The sequence below is a fragment of the Heteronotia binoei genome, chromosome 15 (genome assembly GCF_032191835.1).
Source record: "Heteronotia binoei isolate CCM8104 ecotype False Entrance Well chromosome 15, APGP_CSIRO_Hbin_v1, whole genome shotgun sequence".
In the NCBI taxonomy this organism is placed as follows: domain Eukaryota; kingdom Metazoa; phylum Chordata; class Lepidosauria; order Squamata; family Gekkonidae; genus Heteronotia; species Heteronotia binoei.
In genome coordinates, this window is record NC_083237.1 from 62039321 (window position 1) to 62059360 (window position 20040).

Consider the following 20040-nt stretch of genomic DNA (forward strand, 5'->3'; position numbering starts at 1 on the left):
CCAGCAGGCCCTGTACGAAGAGCCCTGTAAGGAATTCTAGCAGGACCTCCTTTGCCTATTAGGCCACGCCCCCCTGATGCAGCCAATCCTCCTGGAGCTCTCAGTAGGCCCTGTACGAAGAGCCCTGTAAGGAATTCTAGCAGGACCTCCTTTGCCTATTAGGCCACACACCCCTGATGTAGCCAATCCTCCTGGAGCTTCCAGCAGGCCCTGTACGAAGAGCCCTGTAAGGAATTCTAGCAGGACCTCCTTTGCCTATTAGGCCACGCCCCCCTGATGCAGCCAATCCTCCTGGAGCTCTCAGTAGGCCCTGTACGAAGAGCCCTGTAAGGAATTCTAGCAGGACCTCCTTTGCCTATTAGGCCACACACCCCTGATGTAGCCAATCCTCCTGGAGCTTCCAGCAGGCCCTGTACGAAGAGCCCTGTAAGGAATTCTAGCAGGACCTCCTTTGCATATTAGGCCACACCCCCCTGATGCAGCCAATCCTCCTGGAGCTCCCAGTAGGCCCTGTACGAAGAGCCCTGTAAGGAATTCTAGCAGGACCTCCTTTGCATATTAGGCCACGCCCCCCTGATGCAGCCAATCCTCCTGGAGCTCCCAGTAGGCCCTGTACGAAGAGCCCTGTAAGGAATTCTAGCAGGACCTCCTTTGCATATTAGGCCACGCCCCCCTGATGCAGCCAATCCTCCTGGAGCTCCCAGTAGGCCCTGTACAAAGAGCCCTGTAAGGAATTCTAGCAGGACCTCCTTTGCATATTAGGCCACGCCCCCCTGATGCAGCCAATCCTCCTGGAGCTCCCAGTAGGCCCTGTACGAAGAGCCCTGTAAGGAATTCTAGCAGGACCTCCTTTGCCTATTAGGCCACACACCCCTGATGTAGCCAATCCTCCTGGAGCTTCCAGTAGGCCCTGTACGAAGAGCCCTGTAAGGAATTCTAGCAGGACCTCCTTTGCCTATTAGGCCACAACCCCTGATGCAGCCAATCCTCCTGGAGCTCTCAGCAGGCCCTGTACGAAGAGCCCTGTAAGGAATTCTAGCAGGACCTCCTTTGCCTATTAGGCCACACACCCCTGATGTAGCCAATCCTCCTGGAGCTTCCAGTAGGCCCTGTACGAAGAGCCCTGTAAGGAATTCTAGCAGGACCTCCTTTGCCTATTAGGCCACAACCCCTGATGCAGCCAATCCTCCTGGAGCTTCCAGTAGGCCCTGTACGAAGAGCCCTGTAAGGAATTCTAGCAGGACCTCCTTTGCCTATTAGGCCACGCCCCCCTGATGCAGCCAATCCTCCTGGAGCTCTCAGTAGGCCCTGTACGAAGAGCCCTGTAAGGAATTCTAGCAGGACCTCCTTTGCCTATTAGGCCACACACCCCTGATGTAGCCAGTTCTCCTGGAGCTCTCAGTAGGCCCTGTAAGAAGAGCCCTGTAAGGAATTCTAGCAGGACCTCCTTTGCCTATTAGGCCACACACCCCTGATGTAGCCAGTTCTCCTGGAGCTCTCAGTAGGCCCTGTAAGAAGAGCCCTGTAAGGAATTCTAGCAGGACCTCCTTTGCCTATTAGGCCACACACCCCTGATGTAGCCAGTTCTCCTGGAGCTCTCAGTAGGCCCTGTAAGAAGAGCCCTGTAAGGAATTCTAGCAGGACCTCCTTTGCCTATTAGGCCACACACCCCTGATGTAGCCAATCCTCCTGGAGCTTCCAGTAGGCCCTGTACGAAGAGCCCTGTAAGGAATTCTAGCAGGACCTCCTTTGCCTATTAGGCCACACCCCCTTGATGCAGCCAATCCTCCTGGAGCTTCCAGTAGGCCCTGTACGAAGAGCCCTGTAAGGAATTCTAGCAGGACCTCCTTTGCCTATTAGGCCACGCCCCCCTGATGCAGCCAATCCTCCTGGAGCTCTCAGTAGGCCCTGTACGAAGAGCCCTGTAAGGAATTCTAGCAGGACCTCCTTTGCCTATTAGGCCACACACCCCTGATGTAGCCACTCCTCCTGGAGCTTGCAGTAGGCCCTGTACTGAGAGCCCTGTAAGGAATTCTAGCAGGACCTCCTTTGCCTATTAGGCCACACACCCCTGATGTAGCCAGTTCTCCTGGAGCTTCCAGTAGGCCCTGTACGAAGAGCCCTGTAAGGAATTCTAGCAGGACCTCCTTTGCCTATTAGGCCACACACCCCTGATGTAGCCAGTTCTCCTGGAGCTCTCAGTAGGCCCTGTACGAAGAGCCCTGTAAGGAATTCTAGCAGGACCTCCTTTGCCTATTAGGCCACACACCCCTGATGTAGCCACTCCTCCTGGAGCTTGCAGTAGGCCCTGTACTGAGAGCCCTGTAAGGAATTCTAGCAGGACCTCCTTTGCCTATTAGGCCACACACCCCTGATGTAGCCAGTTCTCCTGGAGCTCTCAGTAGGCCCTGTAAGAAGAGCCCTGTAAGGAATTCTAGCAGGACCTCCTTTGCCTATTAGGCCACACACCCCTGATGTAGCCAGTTCTCCTGGAGCTCTCAGTAGGCCCTGTAAGAAGAGCCCTGTAAGGAATTCTAGCAGGACCTCCTTTGCCTATTAGGCCACACACCCCTGATGTAGCCAGTTCTCCTGGAGCTCTCAGTAGGCCCTGTAAGAAGAGCCCTGTAAGGAATTCTAGCAGGACCTCCTTTGCCTATTAGGCCACACACCCCTGATGTAGCCAGTTCTCCTGGAGCTCTCAGTAGGCCCTGTAAGAAGAGCCCTGTAAGGAATTCTAGCAGGACCTCCTTTGCCTATTAGGCCATACACCCCTGATGTAGCCAATCCTCCTGGAGCTTCCAGTAGGCCCTGTACGAAGAGCCCTGTAAGGAATTCTAGCAGGACCTCCTTTGCCTATTAGGCCACACCCCCTTGATGCAGCCAATCCTCCTGGAGCTTCCAGTAGGCCCTGTACGAAGAGCCCTGTAAGGAATTCTAGCAGGACCTCCTTTGCCTATTAGGCCACGCCCCCCTGATGCAGCCAATCCTCCTGGAGCTCTCAGTAGGCCCTGTACGAAGAGCCCTGTAAGGAATTCTAGCAGGACCTCCTTTGCCTATTAGGCCACACACCCCTGATGTAGCCACTCCTCCTGGAGCTTGCAGTAGGCCCTGTACTGAGAGCCCTGTAAGGAATTCTAGCAGGACCTCCTTTGCCTATTAGGCCACACACCCCTGATGTAGCCAGTTCTCCTGGAGCTTCCAGTAGGCCCTGTACGAAGAGCCCTGTAAGGAATTCTAGCAGGACCTCCTTTGCCTATTAGGCCACACACCCCTGATGTAGCCAGTTCTCCTGGAGCTCTCAGTAGGCCCTGTACGAAGAGCCCTGTAAGGAATTCTAGCAGGACCTCCTTTGCCTATTAGGCCACACACCCCTGATGTAGCCACTCCTCCTGGAGCTTGCAGTAGGCCCTGTACTGAGAGCCCTGTAAGGAATTCTAGCAGGACCTCCTTTGCCTATTAGGCCACACACCCCTGATGTAGCCAGTTCTCCTGGAGCTCTCAGTAGGCCCTGTAAGAAGAGCCCTGTAAGGAATTCTAGCAGGACCTCCTTTGCCTATTAGGCCACACACCCCTGATGTAGCCAGTTCTCCTGGAGCTCTCAGTAGGCCCTGTAAGAAGAGCCCTGTAAGGAATTCTAGCAGGACCTCCTTTGCCTATTAGGCCACACACCCCTGATGTAGCCAATCCTCCTGGAGCTTCCAGTAGGCCCTGTACGAAGAGCCCTGTAAGGAATTCTAGCAGGACCTCCTTTGCCTATTAGGCCACACCCCCTTGATGCAGCCAATCCTCCTGGAGCTTCCAGTAGGCCCTGTACGAAGAGCCCTGTAAGGAATTCTAGCAGGACCTCCTTTGCCTATTAGGCCACGCCCCCCTGATGCAGCCAATCCTCCTGGAGCTCTCAGTAGGCCCTGTACGAAGAGCCCTGTAAGGAATTCTAGCAGGACCTCCTTTGCCTATTAGGCCACACACCCCTGATGTAGCCACTCCTCCTGGAGCTTGCAGTAGGCCCTGTACTGAGAGCCCTGTAAGGAATTCTAGCAGGACCTCCTTTGCCTATTAGGCCACACACCCCTGATGTAGCCAGTTCTCCTGGAGCTTCCAGTAGGCCCTGTACGAAGAGCCCTGTAAGGAATTCTAGCAGGACCTCCTTTGCCTATTAGGCCACACACCCCTGATGTAGCCAGTTCTCCTGGAGCTCTCAGTAGGCCCTGTACGAAGAGCCCTGTAAGGAATTCTAGCAGGACCTCCTTTGCCTATTAGGCCACACACCCCTGATGTAGCCACTCCTCCTGGAGCTTGCAGTAGGCCCTGTACTGAGAGCCCTGTAAGGAATTCTAGCAGGACCTCCTTTGCCTATTAGGCCACACACCCCTGATGTAGCCAGTTCTCCTGGAGCTCTCAGTAGGCCCTGTAAGAAGAGCCCTGTAAGGAATTCTAGCAGGACCTCCTTTGCCTATTAGGCCACACACCCCTGATGTAGCCAGTTCTCCTGGAGCTCTCAGTAGGCCCTGTAAGAAGAGCCCTGTAAGGAATTCTAGCAGGACCTCCTTTGCCTATTAGGCCACACACCCCTGATGTAGCCAATCCTCCTGGAGCTTCCAGTAGGCCCTGTACGAAGAGCCCTGTAAGGAATTCTAGCAGGACCTCCTTTGCCTATTAGGCCACACCCCCCTGATGCAGCCAGTTCTCCTGGAGCTCTCAGCATGCCCTGTACGAAGAGCCCTGTAAGGAATTCTAGCAGGACCTCCTTTGCCTATTAGGCCACACACCCCTGATGTAGCCAGTTCTCCTGGAGCTCTCAGCATGCCCTGTACGAAGAGCCCTGTAAGGAATTCTAGCAGGACCTCCTTTGCATATTAGGCCACACACCCCTGATGTAGCCAGTTCTCCTGGAGCTTCCAGCAGGCCCTGTACGAAGCGCCCTGTAAGGAATTCTAGCAGGACCTCCTTTGCCTATTAGGCCACACACCCCTGATGTAGCCAATCCTCCTGGAGCTTCCAGCAGGCCCTGTACGAAGCGCCCTGTAAGGAATTCTAGCAGGACCTCCTTTGCCTATTAGGCCACACACCCCTGATGTAGCCAATCCTCCTGGAGCTTCCAGCAGGCCCTGTACGAAGCGCCCTGTAAGGAATTCTAGCAGGACCTCCTTTGCCTATTAGGCCACACACCCCTGATGTAGCCAGTTCTCCTGGAGCTCTCAGCATGCCCTGTACGAAGAGCCCTGTAAGGAATTCTAGCAGGACCTCCTTTGCATATTAGGCCACACCCCCTGATGTAGCCAGTTCTCCTGGAGCTCTCAGCATGCCCTGTACGAAGAGCCCTGTAAGGAATTCTAGCAGGACCTCCTTTGCATATTAGGCCACACCCCCCTGATGTAGCCAGTTCTCCTGGAGCTCTCAGCATGCCCTGTACGAAGAGCCCTGTAAGGAATTCTAGCAGGACCTCCTTTGCATATTAGGCCACACACCCCTGATGTAGCCAATCCTCCTGGAGCTCCCAGTAGGCCCTGTACGAAGAGCCCTGTAAGGAATTCTAGCAGGACCTCCTTTGCATATTAGGCCACGCCCCCCTGATGCAGCCAATCCTCCTGGAGCTCCCAGTAGGCCCTGTACGAAGAGCCCTGTAAGGAATTCTAGCAGGACCTCCTTTGCCTATTAGGCCACAACCCCTGATGCAGCCAATCCTCCTGGAGCTCCCAGTAGGCCCTGTACGAAGAGCCCTGTAAGGAATTCTAGCAGGACCTCCTTTGCATATTAGGCCACGCCCCCCTGATGCAGCCAATCCTCCTGGAGCTCCCAGTAGGCCCTGTACGAAGAGCCCTGTAAGGAATTCTAGCAGGACCTCCTTTGCCTATTAGGCCACAACCCCTGATGCAGCCAATCCTCCTGGAGCTCCCAGTAGGCCCTGTACGAAGAGCCCTGTAAGGAATTCTAGCAGGACCTCCTTTGCATATTAGGCCACGCCCCCCTGATGCAGCCAATCCTCCTGGAGCTCCCAGTAGGCCCTGTACGAAGAGCCCTGTAAGGAATTCTAGCAGGACCTCCTTTGCATATTAGGCCACGCCCCCCTGATGCAGCCAATCCTCCTGGAGCTCCCAGTAGGCCCTGTACGAAGAGCCCTGTAAGGAATTCTAGCAGGACCTCCTTTGCATATTAGGCCACGCCCCCCTGATGCAGCCAATCCTCCTGGAGCTCCCAGTAGGCCCTGTACGAAGAGCCCTGTAAGGAATTCTAGCAGGACCTCCTTTGCCTATTAGGCCACACACCCCTGATGTAGCCAATCCTCCTGGAGCTTCCAGTAGGCCCTGTACGAAGAGCCCTGTAAGGAATTCTAGCAGGACCTCCTTTGCCTATTAGGCCACAACCCCTGATGCAGCCAATCCTCCTGGAGCTCTCAGCAGGCCCTGTACGAAGAGCCCTGTAAGGAATTCTAGCAGGACCTCCTTTGCCTATTAGGCCACACACCCCTGATGTAGCCAATCCTCCTGGAGCTTCCAGTAGGCCCTGTACGAAGAGCCCTGTAAGGAATTCTAGCAGGACCTCCTTTGCCTATTAGGCCACAACCCCTGATGCAGCCAATCCTCCTGGAGCTTCCAGTAGGCCCTGTACGAAGAGCCCTGTAAGGAATTCTAGCAGGACCTCCTTTGCCTATTAGGCCACGCCCCCCTGATGCAGCCAATCCTCCTGGAGCTCTCAGTAGGCCCTGTACGAAGAGCCCTGTAAGGAATTCTAGCAGGACCTCCTTTGCCTATTAGGCCACACACCCCTGATGTAGCCAGTTCTCCTGGAGCTCTCAGTAGGCCCTGTAAGAAGAGCCCTGTAAGGAATTCTAGCAGGACCTCCTTTGCCTATTAGGCCACACACCCCTGATGTAGCCAGTTCTCCTGGAGCTCTCAGTAGGCCCTGTAAGAAGAGCCCTGTAAGGAATTCTAGCAGGACCTCCTTTGCCTATTAGGCCACACACCCCTGATGTAGCCAGTTCTCCTGGAGCTCTCAGTAGGCCCTGTAAGAAGAGCCCTGTAAGGAATTCTAGCAGGACCTCCTTTGCCTATTAGGCCACACACCCCTGATGTAGCCAATCCTCCTGGAGCTTCCAGTAGGCCCTGTACGAAGAGCCCTGTAAGGAATTCTAGCAGGACCTCCTTTGCCTATTAGGCCACACCCCCTTGATGCAGCCAATCCTCCTGGAGCTTCCAGTAGGCCCTGTACGAAGAGCCCTGTAAGGAATTCTAGCAGGACCTCCTTTGCCTATTAGGCCACGCCCCCCTGATGCAGCCAATCCTCCTGGAGCTCTCAGTAGGCCCTGTACGAAGAGCCCTGTAAGGAATTCTAGCAGGACCTCCTTTGCCTATTAGGCCACACACCCCTGATGTAGCCACTCCTCCTGGAGCTTGCAGTAGGCCCTGTACTGAGAGCCCTGTAAGGAATTCTAGCAGGACCTCCTTTGCCTATTAGGCCACACACCCCTGATGTAGCCAGTTCTCCTGGAGCTTCCAGTAGGCCCTGTACGAAGAGCCCTGTAAGGAATTCTAGCAGGACCTCCTTTGCCTATTAGGCCACACACCCCTGATGTAGCCAGTTCTCCTGGAGCTCTCAGTAGGCCCTGTACGAAGAGCCCTGTAAGGAATTCTAGCAGGACCTCCTTTGCCTATTAGGCCACACACCCCTGATGTAGCCACTCCTCCTGGAGCTTGCAGTAGGCCCTGTACTGAGAGCCCTGTAAGGAATTCTAGCAGGACCTCCTTTGCCTATTAGGCCACACACCCCTGATGTAGCCAGTTCTCCTGGAGCTCTCAGTAGGCCCTGTAAGAAGAGCCCTGTAAGGAATTCTAGCAGGACCTCCTTTGCCTATTAGGCCACACACCCCTGATGTAGCCAGTTCTCCTGGAGCTCTCAGTAGGCCCTGTAAGAAGAGCCCTGTAAGGAATTCTAGCAGGACCTCCTTTGCCTATTAGGCCACACACCCCTGATGTAGCCAGTTCTCCTGGAGCTCTCAGTAGGCCCTGTAAGAAGAGCCCTGTAAGGAATTCTAGCAGGACCTCCTTTGCCTATTAGGCCACACACCCCTGATGTAGCCAGTTCTCCTGGAGCTCTCAGTAGGCCCTGTAAGAAGAGCCCTGTAAGGAATTCTAGCAGGACCTCCTTTGCCTATTAGGCCATACACCCCTGATGTAGCCAATCCTCCTGGAGCTTCCAGTAGGCCCTGTACGAAGAGCCCTGTAAGGAATTCTAGCAGGACCTCCTTTGCCTATTAGGCCACACCCCCTTGATGCAGCCAATCCTCCTGGAGCTTCCAGTAGGCCCTGTACGAAGAGCCCTGTAAGGAATTCTAGCAGGACCTCCTTTGCCTATTAGGCCACGCCCCCTGATGCAGCCAATCCTCCTGGAGCTCTCAGTAGGCCCTGTACGAAGAGCCCTGTAAGGAATTCTAGCAGGACCTCCTTTGCCTATTAGGCCACACACCCCTGATGTAGCCACTCCTCCTGGAGCTTGCAGTAGGCCCTGTACTGAGAGCCCTGTAAGGAATTCTAGCAGGACCTCCTTTGCCTATTAGGCCACACACCCCTGATGTAGCCAGTTCTCCTGGAGCTTCCAGTAGGCCCTGTACGAAGAGCCCTGTAAGGAATTCTAGCAGGACCTCCTTTGCCTATTAGGCCACACACCCCTGATGTAGCCAGTTCTCCTGGAGCTCTCAGTAGGCCCTGTACGAAGAGCCCTGTAAGGAATTCTAGCAGGACCTCCTTTGCCTATTAGGCCACACACCCCTGATGTAGCCACTCCTCCTGGAGCTTGCAGTAGGCCCTGTACTGAGAGCCCTGTAAGGAATTCTAGCAGGACCTCCTTTGCCTATTAGGCCACACACCCCTGATGTAGCCAGTTCTCCTGGAGCTCTCAGTAGGCCCTGTAAGAAGAGCCCTGTAAGGAATTCTAGCAGGACCTCCTTTGCCTATTAGGCCACACACCCCTGATGTAGCCAGTTCTCCTGGAGCTCTCAGTAGGCCCTGTAAGAAGAGCCCTGTAAGGAATTCTAGCAGGACCTCCTTTGCCTATTAGGCCACACACCCCTGATGTAGCCAATCCTCCTGGAGCTTCCAGTAGGCCCTGTACGAAGAGCCCTGTAAGGAATTCTAGCAGGACCTCCTTTGCCTATTAGGCCACACCCCCTTGATGCAGCCAATCCTCCTGGAGCTTCCAGTAGGCCCTGTACGAAGAGCCCTGTAAGGAATTCTAGCAGGACCTCCTTTGCCTATTAGGCCACGCCCCCCTGATGCAGCCAATCCTCCTGGAGCTCTCAGTAGGCCCTGTACGAAGAGCCCTGTAAGGAATTCTAGCAGGACCTCCTTTGCCTATTAGGCCACACACCCCTGATGTAGCCACTCCTCCTGGAGCTTGCAGTAGGCCCTGTACTGAGAGCCCTGTAAGGAATTCTAGCAGGACCTCCTTTGCCTATTAGGCCACACACCCCTGATGTAGCCAGTTCTCCTGGAGCTTCCAGTAGGCCCTGTACGAAGAGCCCTGTAAGGAATTCTAGCAGGACCTCCTTTGCCTATTAGGCCACACACCCCTGATGTAGCCAGTTCTCCTGGAGCTCTCAGTAGGCCCTGTACGAAGAGCCCTGTAAGGAATTCTAGCAGGACCTCCTTTGCCTATTAGGCCACACACCCCTGATGTAGCCACTCCTCCTGGAGCTTGCAGTAGGCCCTGTACTGAGAGCCCTGTAAGGAATTCTAGCAGGACCTCCTTTGCCTATTAGGCCACACACCCCTGATGTAGCCAGTTCTCCTGGAGCTCTCAGTAGGCCCTGTAAGAAGAGCCCTGTAAGGAATTCTAGCAGGACCTCCTTTGCCTATTAGGCCACACACCCCTGATGTAGCCAGTTCTCCTGGAGCTCTCAGTAGGCCCTGTAAGAAGAGCCCTGTAAGGAATTCTAGCAGGACCTCCTTTGCCTATTAGGCCACACACCCCTGATGTAGCCAATCCTCCTGGAGCTTCCAGTAGGCCCTGTACGAAGAGCCCTGTAAGGAATTCTAGCAGGACCTCCTTTGCCTATTAGGCCACACCCCCCTGATGCAGCCAGTTCTCCTGGAGCTCTCAGCATGCCCTGTACGAAGAGCCCTGTAAGGAATTCTAGCAGGACCTCCTTTGCCTATTAGGCCACACACCCCTGATGTAGCCAGTTCTCCTGGAGCTCTCAGCATGCCCTGTACGAAGAGCCCTGTAAGGAATTCTAGCAGGACCTCCTTTGCATATTAGGCCACACACCCCTGATGTAGCCAGTTCTCCTGGAGCTTCCAGCAGGCCCTGTACGAAGCGCCCTGTAAGGAATTCTAGCAGGACCTCCTTTGCCTATTAGGCCACACACCCCTGATGTAGCCAATCCTCCTGGAGCTTCCAGCAGGCCCTGTACGAAGCGCCCTGTAAGGAATTCTAGCAGGACCTCCTTTGCCTATTAGGCCACACACCCCTGATGTAGCCAATCCTCCTGGAGCTTCCAGCAGGCCCTGTACGAAGCGCCCTGTAAGGAATTCTAGCAGGACCTCCTTTGCCTATTAGGCCACACACCCCTGATGTAGCCAGTTCTCCTGGAGCTCTCAGCATGCCCTGTACGAAGAGCCCTGTAAGGAATTCTAGCAGGACCTCCTTTGCATATTAGGCCACACCCCCTGATGTAGCCAGTTCTCCTGGAGCTCTCAGCATGCCCTGTACGAAGAGCCCTGTAAGGAATTCTAGCAGGACCTCCTTTGCATATTAGGCCACACCCCCCTGATGTAGCCAGTTCTCCTGGAGCTCTCAGCATGCCCTGTACGAAGAGCCCTGTAAGGAATTCTAGCAGGACCTCCTTTGCATATTAGGCCACACACCCCTGATGCAGCCAATCCTCCTGGAGCTTCCAGCAGGCCCTGTACGAAGAGCCCTGTAAGGAATTCTAGCAGGACCTCCTTTGCCTATTAGGCCACACCCTCCTGATGTAGCCAATCCTCCTGGAGCTTACAGCAGGCCCTGTACGAAGAGCCCTGTAAGGAATTCTAGCAGGATCTCCTTTGTCTATTAGGCCACACACCCCTGATGTAGCCAATCCTACTGGAGCTCTCAGCAGGCCCTGTACGAAGAGCCCTGTAAGGAATTCTAGCAGGACCTCCTTTGCCTATTAGGCCACACCCTCCTGATGTAGCCAATCCTCCTGGAGCTTACAGCAGGCCCTGTACGAAGAGCCCTGTAAGGAATTCTAGCAGGACCTCCTTTGCATATTAGGCCACACCCCCTGATGTAGCCAATCCTCCTGGAGCTTACAGCAGGCCCTGTATGAAGAGCCCTGTAAGGAATTCTAGCAGGACCTCCTTTGCATATTAGGCCACACACCCCTGATGCAGCCAATCCTCCTGGAGCTTACAGCAGGCCCTGTATGAAGAGCCCTGTAAGGAATTCTAGCAGGACCTCCTTTGCATATTAGGCCACACACCCCTGATGTAGCCAATCCTCCTGGAGCTTACAGCAGGCCTTGTACTAAGAGCCCTGTAAGGAATTCTAGCAGGACCTCCTTTGCCTATTAGGCCACACCCCCCTGATGCAGCCAATCCTCCTGGAGCTTACAGCAGGCCCTGTATGAAGAGCCCTGTAAGGAATTCTAGCAGGACCTCCTTTGCATATTAGGCCACACACCCCTGATGTAGCCAATCCTCCTGGAGCTTACAGCAGGCCCTGTACGAAGAGCCCTGTAAGGAATTCTAGCAGGACCTCCTTTGCCTATTAGGCCACACCCCCCTGATGCAGCCAATCCTCCTGGAGCTTACAGCAGGCCCTGTATGAAGAGCCCTGTAAGGAATTCTAGCAGGACCTCCTTTGCATATTAGGCCACACACCCCTGATGTAGCCAATCCTCCTGGAGCTTACAGCAGGCCCTGTACGAAGAGCCCTGTAAGGAATTCTAGCAGGACCTCCTTTGCCTATTAGGCCACAACCCCTGATGTAGCCAATCCTCCTGGAGCTTCCAGTAGGCCGTGTACAAAGAGCCCTGTAAGGAATTCTAGCAGGACCTCCTTTGCCTATTAGGCCACACACCCCTGATGTAGCCAATCCTCCTGGAGCTTACAGTAGGCCTTGTACGAAGAGCCCTGTGAGCTCTTGGAGGATTGGCTGCATCAGGGGGGTGTCCAAAGGTGTATGCAAAGGAGCTCCTGCTGCGAAAAAAGCCCTGGAGTTCACTTCCAAGTGAACTGATTCCTGTCACCTGGAGGTCAGTTGTAATTCCAGGAGACCTCCGGCCACCACCTGACCTGACATGAACTTTCCAGAATGATGTGCTGGAGACTAATTTTGCAGCCTTTTGAGTCTTGAGTTTTTTTTTTTCCATCACAAGGAATGGCAACCATCCCTCCACCCATTTGACACTGGACAAATGCTATGAGCATTTCAAGACTGCATAAAACATATGCACAACTTTCACAAAAAGTCATAAGAACCTAAGCCGCTGCAGGTAAATCCCTTCCAGGAGTAGCTAGGGTTGCCAGTTGTTAAAGCCTCTAGATCAGGGGTGTCAAACATGCGGCCCGGGGGCTAAATCAGGCCCCTGGAGGGCTCCTATCACACCCCCGAACAATTGGCCTGCTTCCTTCTCCCTCTCTCTGGCTTCCTTCTGCATCGCAGCTTGCTTTGCCAGGCTTGTTCAATCGCACAGGAGCTACAGAGCAAAGCCTCCATTTTCTCCATTGGTTGTGGCTCCTCCCCCTCCTGTTCCCCTGGGGAGGGAAAGAGCCAGAGCTTCCTTTGCCCAGTTCCCTGGATCCCATGGGAGAGAGACAAAGAAAGCACCTTTAAGACCAACGAGTGCTAGTGTTCTAAGCATGTTTTATGTTTAAAAAAAAACCCCTTTAGTCGTGTTTGTCCGTGTCCTTTAAAAAGTTTCTCTCTCCGCTACCTACTTTTAAATAGACACACACATGGTCTGCCCCGGCCCGCCCAACAAGGTCTCATTTATGTCAGATCCGGCCCTCATAACAAATGAGTTCGACGCCCTGCTTTAGATAGCTTCCAGAATTAGTTTGGTGTAGCGGCGAAGTGTGCGGACTCTTACCTGGAAGATCCGGGTTTGATTCCCCACTCCTCCACTTGCAGCTGCTGGAATGGCCTTGGGTCAGCCATAGCTCTCTTATCTGGGAGAACGGGGCTTGATTCCCCACGCCTCCACTTGCATCTGCTGGAATGGCCTTGGGTCAGCCAGAGCTCTCTTATCTGGGAGAACCGGGTTTGATTCCCCACTCCTCCACTTGCAGCTGCTGCAATGGCCTTGGGTCAGCCAGAGCTCTCTTATCTGGGAGAACCGGGTTTGATTCCCCACTCCTCCACTTGCATCTGCTGGAATGGCCTTGGGTCAGCCAGAGCTCTCTTATCTGGGAGAACGGGGCTTGATTCCCCACTCCTCCACTTGCAGCTGCTGGAATGGCCTTGGGTCAGCCAGAGCTCTGGCAGGAGTTATGCTTGAAAGGGCAGCTGCTGTGAGAGCCCTCTCAGCCCCACCCACCTCACAGGGTATCCGTTGTGGGGGGAGAAGACAGAAGAGACTGTAAGCCGCTCTGAGTCTCCGATTCAGAGAGAAGGGCGGGGTATAAATCTGCAGTCAGCTTCAGCGATCAGCTTGAGGTTGGACTCCATAGAATTACGTCTCCACTGGGTCCCTCTCCAACCCCCACCATTCCAGGGCTCCAGCCCAATTTCCAGGGATTTCCCAACCTGGAGTTGGCATTCTTGGGGAGCAGTCAGGTCATGTTATCCATTCGGGCTTCCTCCCTGGAAAGCGACTTGTGGCTTGCAGCCTTCATGGTAACAGCACTGGAGAGGTCCTATTTGAACCCTCCATTGTAGTGGTGGTGGGGAAGTGACTCTGCACAGAACACCAACATTGTGAGACGGGAAAGGAGGCGAGGGACCCCTCCCCCTGGATATGTGGTTTCCTCTGTGCAGGGAGCTTTTTTCTTTACAGGGAAGAGCAATGAATTAGGCGGTTCCCTCATCACTCCAGTCCAGGGAGTTTCCCCTCTTCCTTTGCTCTTTGTGTGCACCAGGCCTTGGACCCAGCCCATCGATACTCGACTGCCAGCTCAGCTTCTCTCTTTGTGTGTCTTGCGTGACATTTCCATCTAGCACTTGAAGTCACAGAGAGAAGAGAGATGCCGTTTGAAAGAGACCACATCCCAAGAGGCCGCGCTGTCTCCGGCCGATTTACTGTAAATGTCCTGAAACTCTGTTTTGAGTGAAGCGCTCTCGATCTCAGGGCCTCGGCCCCAGTGGCCCCAAACGAGTGGAGAGGTCTTATGCCCAAATGCTCCATCCCTAGGGTTGCCAATTCTCAGTTGGGGGCAGAGGATCCCTTGGTTTGGAGGCCCTCCCCCCACTTCAGGCTTATCAAAAAGAGGGGTATGGGAAATGTCCGCTGGACACTCCATTATACCCTCTGGAGACTGATTCCCATAGGGTAAACTGGGGAATTGCTCTGTGGGCATCAGGAGCTCTGCTGGGAGGGGGCTATTTTTTGAGGCAGAGGTACCAAATTTTCAGCGTAGCATCCGATGCCTCTCCTGAAAACATGCCCCAAGTTTCAAAAAGATTGGACCAGGGAGTCCAGTTCTATGAGCCCCAAATGAAGGTGCCCCCATCCTTCATTATTTCCAAACGGACGGAAGGCATTGAAAAGAAGGTGTGCAGTCCCTTTAAATGTGACGGACAGAACTCCCTTCAGAGTTCAATCACGCTTGTCCCACCCTTGCTCCTGGCTCCACCCCCAAAGTCTCCTGGCTCCGCCCCCAAAGCGCCCCGGTATTTCTTGAGTTGGACTTGGCAACCCTATCCATCCCGTAATCTACCAAACAAAAAGGAAGCCGGGAGCCACGCCTCGTGTATCCGTGTTCCGTTTATTGGCCAAGTAACACAGTAGAGCGATGAAATTTGATTATCAAAATATTTGTTTTTTTCTTTTACTTAAATCTGAACAATTTTATATATATAGTACATCAAAAAAATATACATTGAACCATCAGAGGGTGGAGTGGGGAGGCGAAATACTGGCCGAGTCCCTACAATGGTTTGAATATCCTTTCATTCCCCCCCCCCCCAAAAGGATCAAACATTGTCGCACGTCACTCCTTTTTCTCGTATTTACATCGTGGGGGGGCACACGCACTACCAAGAGTTATGGCCTAGGCGCCCTACCTACTACCTGGAGTACATTATACGCTATGTTCAAAGGCATTAATGCTTTGGATACAAAGGAAAAGGGCAATCGAAGAAAAGCGTCTGCGTTTGGCGTTCCTAAAGCTGCTTCTTGCTATATTATTCTTAGCAGAAGGAATGGCTTTCCAAGGGGTTAAAGTGGCGAGTGTCTCGAAACACCAGCGTCGCTAGAGTCTTATGGCTTCACACGGCGGCGAGATGGCGCCGCGGGCAGCAACCTCGGGGTTCCAAAGTGCGCCCGATGCTTTGCGTGTGGGACCCCCCCCTCCCCAAGATTCCCCACAGCTATCGTTGTGAGCAGAGCAACGAAGGGTGCAGGGAGGAGGGGGATAAAGGGTGGAAGGACGTGGCGAAGGTCTTCCGGGGGGAGGGAAGGGATGCGGGGTCCAAGGGACCGGTTGGCGAACCTAGAAGTGCGGGACGGGAGGCACAGTGACGGGCCGTCAGAGGAGAACCTGGAACCAGGAGGAATGGAAGCACAGTGATAGGCCAAGGGTCGGAGAACCTCAAAAATGTACAGAAAGGTAAGCTCAGGTATCGGGCCACGGCCAGAGAACCTGGGACAATCAGAGAGAGGAGGGGGTTAAGTGACTGTTTCAGTCCAGACCAGGGATATGGACTCACGACAACTGTATCCCCAATACTTTGATTTTTAATACCAGCAGAGTAGTAATCCCCCCCCCCCCCCGTTCTTAGAAACTAGCACTGCAAATGGCCCTCTATGAGCCACGTAAACTTCCCCTTTGTTTCTGTACATAGATCATTACCAGCGATGTAAACCTTTTAATTCACTGGCAATTCTGTGCGCTTGCCTCAGTATACCGATCTAGAGAGGAATTCTTTGAAAACAAAACAAAGCCACCGTATCCCTATGCCAAACTGGCGGACTTTCATGTGTCTAGCAAACATGGTGGGAACCTGGGGGTAAGTTTGGCTTCCTGCTCGGGATACATCGGTCATGCAAACTATTCGAACACGTTCTGTGATGTGCAGATTTTGGCTTCTTTATACCTGTAACATACGTATGTGTGTGTTACAAATGTAAATAATGGTGTGACCCTGGGATTGGTCCAATGAAATCTATAACATCAACTTTTTCTCTCCAGAAAAGGAGGTGTTATAGAGTCTGAAATCGAAAATACAGCAAGTAGGCCCAGGGGTGGAATTCTAGCAGGAGCTCCTTTGCATATTAGGCCACGCCCCCCTGATGTAGCCAATCCTCCAAGAGCTTACAAAAAAGAGCCTTGGAAGCTTGGCTACATCAGGGGTGTGTGGCCTAATATGCAAAGGAGCTCCTGCTAGAATTCCACCCCTGAGAAGGCCAGAGAGCAAAAGGGTTGCGATTTACTACAGGAAGGGAACCACAAGGGACAACAGACCCATCCGGGGAAAACTCTGATCTGAAAATTCGAAGGAAAGCACAACGACAAGATCTCCAAACACTGCCTAGGCAAATACGGAGAGATTTGGGGGTCAATGCCTGCAGAGGGTGGAGTTTGAGAAGACGTGCTGCTGCGTCCAAGCGGTGCTCTAGGAATTTCCCCTGATCTCTGTGGTAAAGACCACAGAGAAATGGAGCCATTTTCCCTCCTGCTCCTCAATGGCTCAAAGGAGGGCGACGAGGGCAGGGAAGCCTAACCCGTCAGCGGGCTGAAAGGTATCAGAGCCAAACAGAAAAGGGGGCATCAGAGAAATCAAAGCCCTTACAGGAGTCTAAAATTCAGGATGGGGTGGCCTTGTCACTTCTCTTCTTGGCGGGCTGCTGGCGACCAACCGTTGCTTGGCTCAGGCTTTTCAGCATCAGCCACAACTCTGATTGGCTTATCGGCTGCCTCCGCCCACTTCACTACCAGAAACAACAAAGAACGGAAGGGGGTCTTGGTGTTAAAGTTACACAATGCCCCAAAGCACCAAGTCTAAATCATAAAAGTTTAAATTCTAATAGTCATTTCCAGAATAGTTTCAGAATCACAGAATAGAATCATAGAGTTGGAAGGGACTTCCAGGGTCATCTAGTCCAGTCCCCCTGCACAATGCAGGAAACTCACAAACCCCTCCCCCTAAATTCACAGGATCTTCATTGCTGTCAGATGGCCATCTAGCCTCTGTTGCAAAACCTCTAAGGAAGGAGAGTCCACCACCTCCCGAGGAAGCCTGTTCCACTGAGGAACCGCTCTAACGGTCAGAAAGTTCTTCCTAATGTTGAGCCTGAAACTCTTTTGATTTAATTTCAACCCATTGGTTCTGGTCCTACCTTCCGGGGGCACAGAAAACAATTCCACACCATCCTCTTCAAGTACTTGAAGATGGTGATATCGCCTCTCACCCGCTTCCTCTCTGAAGCTTAATTTAAAAAAAAAAAAGCACAGTTTCGATTTATCTAAACATGTATTTCAAACTCAAATATTGTTGTATTCCATTATCAAAATTCCAGACAAAAATACACACAAAGTTGGACATATGAAGCTGCCTTATACTGAATCAGACCCTCGGTCCATCAAAGTCAGTCTTGTCTACTCAGACTGGCAGCGGCTCTCCAGGGTCTCAAGCTGAGGTTTTTCACGCCTATTTGCCTGGACCCTTTTTAGTTGGAGATGCCGGGGATTGAACCTGGGACCTTCTGCTTACCAAGCAGATGCTCTACCACTGAGCCACAGTCCCTCCCCAAGTTCCATTTACAGATATTCCTCTTCTCTGTAAATTTCAATCTTAATACAAATAGCTACTCAGTCCATATAACTCAGTGGAGGAGCACCATACACAAATATCCCTCTCCTCTGTTCTCTCAACTGAGCCCAATGTAAAGCTGCGAACTCTGTGTCTGTACAAAAGGGAATTGAAACGGGGGTTCATGTAGCAGCCTGAAACCGAAGATCTTTGTTGAAATGTCTTGATGGATCCAGAATGGGTGCTGGGATGGCTAAAGGAACTTTCACCCCTCTGCTGAATTGTATGGACTGAATAGCTATTTGTATTAAGACTGAAACTTACAGAGGAGAGGAATATCTGTAAATGCAATGTTCCAGGGCTTTTTTTCTAGGAAAAGCCCAGCAGGAACTCATTTGCATACTAGGCCACACACCCTGGTGCCAAGCCAGCTGGAACTGCGTTCCTGCTCAAAAAAGCCCTGTAATTTTCTGTGTGTATTTTTGACTGGAATTTTGGATCAGGGAATGTCAAACATGCGGCCCGGGGGCCGAATCAGTCCCCCGGAGGGCTCCTATCAGGCCCTCCGAGCAACTGGCTGTCATCTGCTTCCTTCTCCTTCTCTCTTGCTTCCTTCTGCATCACAGCTTGCTTTGCCAGGCTTGCTCAATTGCACAGGGGCTACAGAGCAAAAACCTCTATTTTCTCCATTGGCTGAGGATCCTCCCTTGGGGACAAAAGTGGGGGGGGGGGAGGGAGAGCTTGCTTTGCCAGGCTCTCTCAATTGCACAGCAGTTATTGTGCCAAGCCTCTCTTCATTCTACTGGCTGAGGCTCCTCCCCCTCCTGGTCCCCCGAGGAAGGAAGGAAAGAGCCAGAGCTTCCTTTGCCCAATTCCCTGGATCCCATGGGAGAAATACAAAGAAAGCACCTTTAAGACCAATGAGTGTTAATGTTTTAAGTTTTAACAAATCTTTATAAAGTTCGTATCTCTGCCACCTGGATTTACACACAGCCTGGCCCGATCTGGCCCTCATAATAAATGAGTTTATTTATTTACTCCTGGTTTAGATAACAGAAACTGTTTTTGGTGTTTTTTTAAAAAAAGTAAGCTTCTGAAACTATTCTGGAAATGACTATTAAGATTTAAATATTTATAATTTAGTCTTGGTGGTTTTTGGCATTGTGTGCTTCACTCCCAGAGGCACCGGGTGAGCCAATGCCCATCGTGGGTGCTACTGATGGGGGGGGGGTGCAGTACTAGATAGGGCTGCTCAGTTTGGCTCACTCCTGGGCCATTTGAATCCGTCCGTCTGCCCCTGTTCAGGAAACACCAACACACACACAACAGGCTCTGCGTTTGATGGAGCCAAGCACCCTGCTACCACTGGCTTTCTCACAATCCTCGAGGACAGGGGTGGTCAAACTTGCTTAACGTAAGAACCACACAGAACAAACGTCAGATGTTTGAGAGCTGCAAGAAATGAACGTCAGATGTTTGAGAGCGGCAAGATGGAAGGAAGGAAGGAAGATGGGGGAGGGAGGGAAAGGTGGAGAGAAAGTAACTTTAACTTTAAATGCATTCTCCAAGTCGTCGGCTGGTTTGACTTGAATAAGTAATTTAAAGAGACAAATGCCTTCTCCAAGCCAGCCAATGGGGTGGTGCAGGTTTCGAGAGCCACACAAATAATACGTGTGAAAGAGCCACGTGTGGCTCTCGAGCCACAGTTTGGCCACCCCTGCTCTAGAACGTCAAGGCTTCCTTAACCAGTGACCTTCAACTTACTCAAAGGAGTCATTGACTAATTTGTCTTCATGAAACTAACAGCAACACTTAAAGCTCAGCGAACTTAAGCTGTATAGATTTCAATGGTACTTACAGCTTGATCCTATCCATGCTCATTTAGAAGAAAATCTCAGTATATCCAATGGATTTTTCTCATTATATAGAGCAGGGATATCAAACATGTGGCCCGGGGGCCGAATCAGGCCCCCAGAGAGCTCCTACCAGGCCCCAAGCAACTGGCTGTCGTCTGCTTCCCTCTCCCTCTCCCTCGCTTCCTTCTGGATCACAGCTCTCTTTGCCAGGCTTGCTCAATCACACAGGAGCGACAAAGCAGAGCTGCTATTTTCTCCATTGGCTCCTCCCTTGGGGAGGAAGGGGAAGAGG